Source organism: Phyllopteryx taeniolatus, chromosome 7 (genome assembly GCF_024500385.1).
Source record: "Phyllopteryx taeniolatus isolate TA_2022b chromosome 7, UOR_Ptae_1.2, whole genome shotgun sequence".
Lineage (NCBI taxonomy): Eukaryota > Metazoa > Chordata > Actinopteri > Syngnathiformes > Syngnathidae > Phyllopteryx > Phyllopteryx taeniolatus.
The window spans coordinates 19,405,885-19,416,037 of record NC_084508.1 but is presented as its reverse complement, the minus strand read 5'-3'; positions in this window follow the sequence as shown (position 1 = coordinate 19,416,037).

Here is a 10,153-nt window from a genome sequence, read left to right as displayed (position 1 = left end):
AAATATGTACAAAGTTTCCTCAAATCAAATTACCACCACACCATCAGCATGTCAAATGTTTGAGAACGAGAGTGGCGCCTAACATTTCAATTATATCTTGTTAACATATACTTGAATGTAGTTTATCTTCCCCACTTGGTCAGATACTGAAGCCAAGGGATGAATGAAGTTTGCACATAAACACAATGTGGGTATCCACTTACAGCTGGTGAAATGGTAAAAAGCAGTGCAAGAATTACCCTTTGCCCTCATGCTTTGAAAATTTTTCTTTACATATTTAATAATGGATAATAGAGTGAGAAAACTATCTGTCTCAGATTGAGAGAATAAAATGAGAAGCCAACCATATGCATATGCACATCCTTAAATTTTGTCACCAAGATTAATGAACTATCTATCCATCCATCCATTTTCCGTACTGCTTATCCTCACAAGGGTCGCGGGCGTGCTGGAGGCTATGCCAGCTATCTTCAGGTGAGAGGCGGGTTACACCCTGAACTGGTCGGCAGCCAATCGCAGGGCACAGATTTACAAACAGCTATTTGCACTCACATTCACACCTACGGGGAATTTAGAGTCTTCAATTAACCTACCATGCATATTTTTGGGATGTGGGAGGAAACCGGAGTACCTGAAAAAAACCCACGCAGGCATGGGGAGAACAAACTCCACACAGGTGAGGCCGGATTCTCATAACTGTGAGGCAGATGTGCTGACCAGTCTTCCACCATGCCTATATTAATGAACTATTCACTGAAAAATTAAGGGAATTGTTGCAAAAATCATCTTAACAAATCTAAAATTAAATCCTGTGTCAGTGCCATACCCCAAGTAAACCAAACCTAACTTATAAACAGCAAAGACAGCATCCCATAGGGGAGAGCCAAAGGCCAACGCTGCACATGACTGGTTTTGTAATTCATCTAATTTATATTTCTGTAAATGTGTTAAGGATGGTGGAAACATGAAGGGTGGCAGTGCTCAGGTAACCTGATCATATTCCCCTTTTCCACACACACTGTAGAGATTTTCAACACTCCAAATTTCCCACAAGAAACATAACAATGAAGGAGTTTAAGTCTAATCACATCGGCCCTCACCTTTAAAACAAACAAACACTTGAAACGAGCAGTTGCTGCTGAAACACTACTTTATTACACACCCATGTATTAAAAAAGACGCTATGAGTGTTGAGAAAGTGCAGGACAGCAGAACGACTGGGTGTTGTGAAGTGTGTGTCGAGGGGCGAAAGTGGGGGTGCGGGGTGCTATCTAAGATGTAGAAAACTCAGTGAGAATAGAATTTTTCTGGAGGTCAACAGGCCTCAAAGCCCCAACACTAAGCCCCCACTCCCGACTCTACTCGGCACGTTGTCTCTGATCAATAAACCTCTATTTTCTCCCCCACACAAGGTTTCTCATTCAATACAGCTGCCACTGGCTTTAAAAATATAGAAGCATGATCCATTTATTATTGGCTCTTACTATGATCTATCTCCTCACACCTCCACTGCCACCATCTCTTTATGTTGCTCTCTATTGGGGAAAGGGCGCGCGGGTCTTTTTGTCTAATGCACGTGCTTTGTATTGACAGGCCTTCACTGAATCTGTCATCACACAGCGTGTGTGAATGCAGCATGGAACAAAATTAGATTCAGATGCTTCCTTGCCGGTTCTTGAAAACAACAGAAACACGCTATGTTTGTAAAACCGTCATTGTGGTGTTTTAATAGCAAAGTAGAGAGACGACTAACTCCAGAAGGTTTCTTCCGTGGGTGGCCAAACAGAACTCAATCTATGTAATGTTCCTGAGAACTAAAACTTTAACACATATGTTTTTTCTTGGTTTTGATAGGAAAAAAATGAGTGCCAAGACACATGTTAAAAAATGCAAGAACCTCAGCATGATTCTAGCAAAGTACTCCTCAGTTTGTAGGAATTAATCTGTGAGGTATCTGTGTGCTGGAGGGCAACACTGAGTGACAGCATGGCTTTTGTGTTTGCACAAGGTTTGCATTCATGCACAATTGTCTCAATCTCTTTATATTAGAACATACGCCATTCCCACAATTTAGCATGTGCATGGTCTTTGCCAAACCAAAGCTGGCTCGCCATTTTCTCCAGAGGACGAAGCTGTCAGCCCTCTGGCCGCCACGGGCCCAACTCCACCTGACCGCTCTGGAGGTCCTCATTAATGTGGTGCACATCCTGCCAACTTTTAATAGCTACACACAACCTTGGAAGACAAGGCACACTGCTCGATTTAAAAAAAAAAAAAAAAAAAAAAAAAACATTAATTAAGAACGGCCAGGAAAATAGTCTACAGACATTATATAGTCTAAGACATTGCTTTAACCCTTAAATTACTTTGTGTTATTTTCTATAGATATGGCAGACCCCAGGAAATTGAACATTCATAAATGTATCTATTCCAGGAGGTTCCCCAACCTTTGAATTGTTTAGGTTTTGAATTAATAGAAGTTTCACGGGTCACCACAATAAAAATACCAATACTTTCATGCCATTAGCTCAAGTCATAGCCTCTTCTTATTCGTTTTCTGTTTCTAGTTTTGTGTCTTCTTTTTCCATTATTTTTTGCTGTTGTCGTGCAGAGCTGAAAACCAACTGCTATTCTCAGAGGCTCTTAACACAGTAGTACTGCAATTCAAATAATACTAAACATCCCAACATATAGGGCTCTATTTTTGTGAATGGCGTAAATCCAGCGTAGCAGGCAATGCAACTTCGGCCAGTTTAGGCCGATGTTGGTAATTTCGTAGAGCAGCACAACCCAGCAGATCCTAGAGTGGGCGGGCTGCATCACTGTGGGTGTGTTTATATACAGCTTCATTCGCCACCAATCAAACCGGCTCCTCTCATTCCCTTTTAGATGTGGCACAATGACAGTCTTGACGAAGACATCTCTGGGAGAGGGACGATGCATAATCGCAGCGATCCGTGCATGAGTGGAGCATTGTCACTGGCCAGTTTGGCAATAGACAATGTGAGCGGATACCCTAAATACAGAATGAGCTTGTGATAACCGCTGGGGCCTTAAACATATCTGCGGACCTCAGTACCTGTCTGCCTGTGCCCTGATCAAATTCACAATAATCGCATCAGACCAGCCACCTACTTTGCACCAGGAGTTAGACTTGACTGTAAATTTAGATCCACATTCTGCCACCAAATTGTCCCTCCGCTTGGCACGTCCAAGCACACTCCCTCTGATGCGCCGGACTGCCCAGTTTGCTCAGACTGGTCTGCCAAGTTGGCAAACACGCTTGTGCTTGCATTAAAATCAGGATCTGTCAGCATTTGTGTCCTGCCACAGATGCAGTATACGCTAATAGAGCCCATAATGTCGAAGTGTCATAAGCATGTTAATTTTAATGAAGGTGTAAAAGGAAGTCATCCAAATAACTATTGACAATAAAACATGTTGCAAACTTTACCCTTTTTTAGTTGTTGTCATTACCATTTTTCTATTTTGTGTATAAACATAGAAGAGCAATTTTTTTTAAATTACTGGTGCTCTAACTCCCACTACCGCTTATGTGTGACATTTTCGGAAGTCTTCTGGAAATTGTTAAGTTCCCTTGAGATCAATAAAGTATCTACAGTAGCTATCACCATATAACATGATGATGTCATTGGCTTTAAACATGTTTCATATATAATTTTATTGTCAATATTGTCAGGACTGTTGAAGGGGCTTAAGAAATGTTCTTAAACTTAAAACTTAAACATTTGGGATAGGCTGCTGTACTGAGTAAAACATAAAAACACATACAGTAAGTAGAAACTTGTATGCGAGGGTGCCAAGGACCCGCTTTTTCTACCTAATTAAAGAGTTTTAGACCTAATTTTGTAAATATTTTCCTTGGAAGAAGGTTTAATTTGGAGTTGTTCTACCACCTGTTTGAGTTTGGAGGGACCTCTTTCTGTGGATGGATGGATAGATGGACAGCTGTGCAGACAAGCTAGGACTAAAAGAATAGAATCATGTGGAAGAAATTAAGGCATTCATTCAATTTCCATACCGCTTATCCTCACATATTAAATTATTAAATAATTATTTCATTAAATTAATTTAAAAATGTAAAAAAAGCTGTTGAGTCATATTCGCTGTTATTTACTGTATAGTTAATTGTGGAAGAGGCATTTAAAAGATATTAATTTTGATGTTCAAGGTCAAAAGGAACTGACTTGGGAATGAGCTGGGGTACAACTTGGACTAATCACGTCACTCACAGAATTGTATCACCAGGAAGAGAAAGATGCCAATCCATATGTAAAACAAGCACATAATGTAATTTAATTCCAGCTGAGGTGAAATTGTTTCTCTTAGTAATATTGCTCATGGTAGAAGTTACCGCAAAGACAAAAAGACACCCTCACGACTTACGTGTCACCTCAGAACTTGCTTACAACAGGATGTTTTGGCATATCAGCAAAAAAACGATGAAGGCAACCATTTTATCATCGTGATAAATTGGCCGGGCTGACAGATCACTTCTCACTACAACTCTTCCTTTGCCCTACTTTGTTTCTCTCGCTTCTATTTCCTCCACAAAACCCTCCACAATGAGTTTCCTGCTAACTGGGAATTTGGAGACGGTTTCTTAATGTGTGACAGAGTTATTGGCTTCAACAACAACTAAAATGCATTAAACCGCCATACCATGCCCAGACCATCTGCCAGAGAGACCTGGTTGAATAGTCATTCATTTCCGCTTGCGTGTATCAAGAGGGCAGGTCTTATATAAAGCCCCACAGCCTGTTTGTACGACATTTTAGTAGGATTGTACCTGAAAAGTAAGCAATGTAATTTTCTGCTAAGTACTTGCGGGCAGGCATTGACGGGACTGTCTCCATTTCTTACATCGACCTCACTTCTCCATTAGACTGCAAAGAGAGAATTCGCTCATTCCTTAAAACATATCTGGATTTCTTGCTGGATGTTTATTTACTTACTGTATGAACCACACGTGTAAGATTTGGCACTGCCGGGCCGAAGGAGGAACAGCTGGGAGCCATTTTCACCCCGGCCGATTATACCTCCTGCCTCATGTCAGAGAGCTTGAGGTTTGTCGTGACGGAGTTCACAGGTGTAACAACGTCGCCACCACTCCCCTCCCCCAACATGCCACAAAACCAACTCACACGTGGCCCATCTCAGCAAAGAAGTGAGGCATATGGGTGGTCCAAAGACGCATAATATACTGTATTTTGCCTATGCAGAGTATATGCACATGATGTTCGACATGATCTCTTTCTTGTCTCTTTAACATACAGTACACAGCAGGTGCTCACATCTGCATGTACAGCTCTGAAAATATACAAAAGGCTATACTATATAGATAAAGACTTTTTGGCTGTTTTTCAACCTGCAAGGTTGGCTTAGTTTTACGTGGACTTAATGTGGATCCCGTGCCATCGTATCACAAGTGTGCTACTCCATTGTGAGCACTGCATGGAGGCACTGCTGAAATTAGATTAGTTGGTGGTTGGTTTGACCATAAACTGGTATTACGTGTGGTTCAAATCACGCAAGTGAAATTGAGAATTTTAGAGTGAGACATAACAAACAAATGTGAAATGTGGCACAAAGAAATTAGTGTAGTAGTGAGGAATTTGAAGGCCAGTCATACTTGCATATAATAATAGAAAACTGCCTCATAGCTATGGGTGGCCCTACCTCTGTCTTGGCTCGGCCACTGGGAGTGTTGTTCAAAGTGAGACGATTGCTGGAGAGAGGCCAGTTTATGCTCCTGAAGTTCCCTTGAGTGTGGTACAAAACCCCAAGACCCTCACATCTCTTCGACACATTAAATGTGAAGAGAAGCACAAACGTTATCTTCTCCTTTGATAATTACAATTCAAACACAGGCTGTTAAAATGTGTACACAGGGGTTGAACGACCAAAGATTTTTTTGTAGTCGACTATAATTTGAGGAAAGTCGAAATCGAGTAATCGATGACATCATTTATACTTTTTAAGAGCAGTACAGTGATCCCCAACCTTTCTTGCGCCATGGATCACTTTCACCTTCAGACATTTTTTTCAACGGACCTGCATAGAAATAAACAAAAACAAATGTAATAAAAATTTTATGCTGAAGGTAGTTTTTGTAAATAGTGGGAGACCTGTGCATGTTTTTACCTTTAACAAGCTGGCTGGTCTCATTTTGTGTTCCGTAGCATGCTGTAAGACCGAACTGAAAGATCAAAATAATTGTCATTAACATATACTACTAAAATGCATTTTTTCACTGATGGATGAAAATCAAATTAGACAGAAGTCGATACTGTGTAAATTACTGTTTCGTCAACCTTCCACCTTTTCATAAATGTTATATTTATTTTTATATTCATAAAATACGAAGATATGACGGGCAAACAACTTTTTATTCTATCTATGCATGTGGGATAATGCAATTGATTGTTGAAGTAAGAAAGTAATGGTTCAAATGACCAAAACTGCAATATTTGGCACGAGCATATTGGTAAATATCCATCATTGTACATAGTATATTTCTTTTCATATCCGGATGTCTATATGTGAAACAGAAAGAGTGAAGACTCGAAATGAAGGTGGAAACATCCTCTTAAACCATTCCTTGTTGTCCCGTCCAATGATTGACTGGTTGGCTGAATAACTGAATTTTAATGGCAGCCCAAAGGCCGCCCCACCTACTGACTGACTGCTTGGATATCAAAATTATTCAATGCAGAAAAGACTCGTTCCAGATCAAATAAACTCCCATCTCAACTCTTCCTATGTAAAAACTTCTAGTTGTCAACTCATTGGTGTAACTCTTTCCTCCATCCCTCATGCCAGAGGGCTGTAGAATTTCTTTCACAGCGTGGGTTCTACAGGGAAGGAGTACAATTCATTTCAGGTGGTCTCAGCGTCTTTGTGAGAGTTTAGGAGAATTTACTGAGACAGTTTGTGAAGCCACCACTGGGAAAGATATGGTAGAGTATTGCAATGATAAAAGAGTTAGTGTTGGGAGTAATATGTTAAAAAGGTAACACAATTGCACGTTGTGGTACAATTTTCTCACTGGGATTTTAAAAGCAACTGCTATTAGAATAATTCAATGGTCTTGCATATCTACTCTCATTGTTACTTGGCTTTGGGTTTCTGTCTCACCACCTTCAGGTAGGGTCTGAATATACGGTCTTGGCTGATTTTTCAGCCGACATCATTGGATGAAACAGACATCAATCATCGTAGCAGCAACACTAAATGATTGTTTTGTCAGTCAGTGTGTTCTATTTAAAATGTTGATGTCACAGTGAGTTGATGTCACTGTGATTTCATTGGAGCGGTCCTATTGCCTTTTCAGGGGGTTTGCATGAAACCAACAAAATCAGTCATTTTCCACAGGACGTCCATTTTTTGGGACCATTAAACAGACTTTTACAATCATCCACAATTCCATTAACTCAGTCCAGCAGCTGTGTATTGCTCCTGTCTTCGTAATTGGTCTCTGTTTAAGACCTGCCTTCCTGCACGGTTAGATTATAATTTCACTGGCTGTTGGTGCTTCCCCTGGATGAAATCATTAAGCACCATTTTTGATTATTTATTCAAAATTCATCTTCTGGAAGGATGGCCATCACAGGGGCAAAGCACCAGAATCTGGGCCCCAATACATAATCCTTGTGAAGGGCCCCCAAACCGGAAAATGAGGGAGGGTGGGTGTTTATTGCTTCACTTACCCAACCTGGACATGTTCTGCTGATTGGTGGATGAGCAAGAAATTTAACAGACAACCTTCGGTCACAGCCCCACTTTGACGTTTGCTGTCAAAATTCATATTTGATAAGATAAAAAAGCAATCCTTAACATTTTGGGACCTTTAATGTTTGATGCCTGCATTTCTTTCTTTTTTTTATACAAGGTGATCGATTAAGTAATTTGGGGCTACTTAAGTCCATACCTTTACACTGCACTAATTTAATTACAATACATCATCTGCACAACCAGTTCAGGGTGTACCCCGCCTCCTGGCCGATGACAGCTGGGATAGGCTCCAGCACGCCCGCGACCCTAGTGAGGAGAAGCGGCTCAGAAAATGGATGGATGGACATCATCTGCATTCAATGTACTAGTCTCCTTGGTTCAAATCCTCTCGTCAGAATTCCCGCATTGAGTAAGAGGAACCTTTTCTCTCAATTACCAAACATTATATGCTGCAGTTAATCTTTAGGATCACTGTATACCCTCCATTAGCGCTTACCACACACACACACACACACACACACACAGTCATAATGAACAAGTGACTGAAACATTACCCACTAAAGCCTCACACTTTAAGGTGAGAAAAAAAACATGTAGAACAGTATATCACCAAAAATGACACCTTTTGGCATTTAGAGAGGGATAGGTAAACATAGACACACGAGAGTAGAGATTTATCATTGAAGAACAATGACCACTCGCCCACCACCGTCTTCTAAACCCATAAAGCAACTCTCTGTGCCTCTTCACCTGCCTGGTTTTATGGATCTCTGTGCTGCAATTAGGCTTTACTAGCCATTCCTGCATGACACAGCACAATAGGTAATCTAATTGAATGGCAACACATTGATTAGAGGTGTTAGCCTTTGTAAACTGGTCAGCATGTCAGTATTTAAACCTTTTTGTTTTTTATGTGATGTAAAAGTACAGTAAATGTGCAGAGAACTGTGTCAAACATGAATGTCAATATTTATCTTCTCCAACCTTTTCTTTAATTTGGATTCATCCTAAAAAGTAGGTATAAATGTGTACAATATACATTTTAATACAATATATATTTTTAATAGGTAGGTCATAGCAGCAGTTTTTGTATTGTAATGGAATTTCTTTTTTCTGAATTACTGCACAATACATTTTAGGGAGGGGTCTGCTCTCAGTCTTTTTGTGTGTGTGTGTTATACACATAAGTAGAACACGTACTTTTGGGGTTGGGGTGATTCGAAAACAATTCTCATAATTTCTGGTGTGATATTTTTCCAGTATACCTACAGTATTTTAGCGCAAGGAAGAAATATATGAACCATATTTTCATTTTGATTATCCCTTTAAAAAGGTTGTTGAAGTAGGCAAGATTATGTATCATCCAATACACGTGTGCTTGAAAAGTAATCAATCATTGAATGTTCAGAACTTCTTTTCCCTTCAATTTCTATGCAGTCATTACAGTTTTTTACTACTCCATATACACCTAAATTAAAAGTATTACAAGTATAATTATAATAATAATACAGTATAATTATCAAAACCTTAGACTCTAGGAGCAAAACATCGGCTCAGATTTGCACCACCACGAGCCTCACACTTTTGCAAAACAACACACACAGTGATTTGCAAAACAGTACTCGTACTAAAACACAAAAGTTTATCATGATGTCACTTCCTTGCAATTCCAAAGAACTGACTGCCAAATTAGCTCACCCATGAGCCAACTGGTTAAATACAGCGATCACTGCGCATGAATGCATGATTGCTTAATTGTAGACACACCAATCAGATTTAAGCACTATATGTCTTCAACCAAAATGGAAGATGTCTATTTATGTAATGTATTTTAATTTTTTTCAGATTTAGTTTTTCTTTTCACTGTAATTGTAAACTGTTCGGTGTCACAGTGAACAACTGGTAAGCACATCTGCCTCACAGTTCTGAGGACCCGGTTTCCTCCCACATCCCAAAAACATGCATGGTAGGTTAATTGAAGAGTCTAAATTGCCCGTAGGTGTGAATGTGAGTGCGAATGGTTGTTTGTTTATATGTGCCATGCGATTGGCTGGCGACCAGTTCAGGGTGTACCCCGCCTCTCGCCCAAAGATAGCTGGAATAGACTCCAGCACACCCGCGACCCTAATGAGGACAAGCGGTACGGAAAACGAATGAATGTAGCCAGTGCTGGATACAGTATTTTATGTTTGTCTGATATTTGCTGAGCTTGCAGTGTTATGCGCAGGGGCGACGGACCCGCCCGATTATGGGCCTCCATACAGCATATTCATGGGACAGACAGAATTTTACCTCCTAATTTTTTGGTGCACGGAAGGGGGGGTTTGTCTTTTTCATTCTAGATATTATTTGTGAAGGGGGCTGGGGAACGGGCGGACAGTCAAATGTTCAGGGCCCT